Source organism: Alligator sinensis, unplaced genomic scaffold, assembly GCF_000455745.1.
Source record: "Alligator sinensis unplaced genomic scaffold, ASM45574v1 scaffold1_1, whole genome shotgun sequence".
NCBI classification, from domain to species: domain Eukaryota; kingdom Metazoa; phylum Chordata; order Crocodylia; family Alligatoridae; genus Alligator; species Alligator sinensis.
The window spans coordinates 1073873-1074985 of NW_005842556.1; the positions used below are offsets into that span (position 1 = coordinate 1073873).

Consider the following 1113-nt stretch of genomic DNA (forward strand, 5'->3'; position numbering starts at 1 on the left):
CCCTCAGCAAGTAACAACGCGTCACCAGCAGCTTCTTTCCTTGTCGGAGGAGGACGACAGCAGTTTCACACCCTACATCGAAATGCTGCGGGTCCCACAGAGACCTGAACTGCCGAGTGTCAAGTGTGAGTCAGAAAGGGTTGGAGTCCAGCTCTGAATCAGGAGTCTCCCAGCTGGATGGAGGGTCTGTGCCCAACCTTACAGGGTGTGGGTTCGCTCATTTTGTCTGGAGGGAGACTGAGGAGGACACCTTGTTTCCAAGATAGCGAGAAAACTTCCTTTTGGACAGCTCCTCCTTGGGAGACTCTAGATATCCAGCAGGAGGATATGAGCAGCATAATGTGGACATGGACAGGTGCTGACAAGAGGCCTTCCTTCAGGTGACTGTGCTGACAGAGGGTCTTCATTTTAACACTTCCTCTGAGGACCCACCTCTCCCTGCAAGGGGCCACCTTCACCCTGACCTAGAGAGGCTTCCCTTCCCTGAGCACATAGCTTGCTTGAAAGTATGAGTCTAAGGACTCCAGTGAGCTCCCTCCCCAGGACATTGGTCTTCAGACTTGACAGTTTGCAGGGGACGAGGACATTTCAAGTGACTGTGACAGCAAAATAGACTTTCTGGCCGCACACTCAGCAGGAGGAACACTGCCTCTGGCCACCATGCTAAGGGAGACTTTTGAAGCTGGGACATGGGGAAAGCATGGGACCGTGGAGGAAAAGATCTACCAAAAGCTTAAATTCCAGGGCTGTCAGCAGATGCATTATATGTCAAGAAACTGATGGCATCACGGGAGCAATGAAAGGACAAGCATTTGTCAGCCTGTGCCTATTTGTGCACCACTACTCAGACAGGGTAGCTTCTACTAATGCCTGTCCTATCAGGTGCTACAACTCGAATTGCAAAAAAGGCAAGCTTTCACTGCAGGTAGCTAACACCCATTCACCATCCTGCTGCAGAAACCCTGTGGCCATTAGTCACTGTGATTTTACTGCTGGGCAAATAGAGCAAACTCGGCAACGTGGCAGGTTTCAGTCACATGTGGTTTAGGACCCAAGGTGATCCACCACCAGTTGCTCTCCTAGGGTTGTGAAGTTATTCCCCCTCCTTGGGGG

The 1113-nt window shown here is 51.4% G+C and overlaps 1 pseudogene; it reads left to right on the forward strand.

Annotated features, from left to right (window-relative positions):
- LOC112551679 overlaps positions 1 to 780 on the forward strand; it is a 5082-nt pseudogene extending 4302 nt beyond the window's left edge.
- The last annotated feature ends 333 nt before the right edge of the window (positions 781 to 1113 follow it).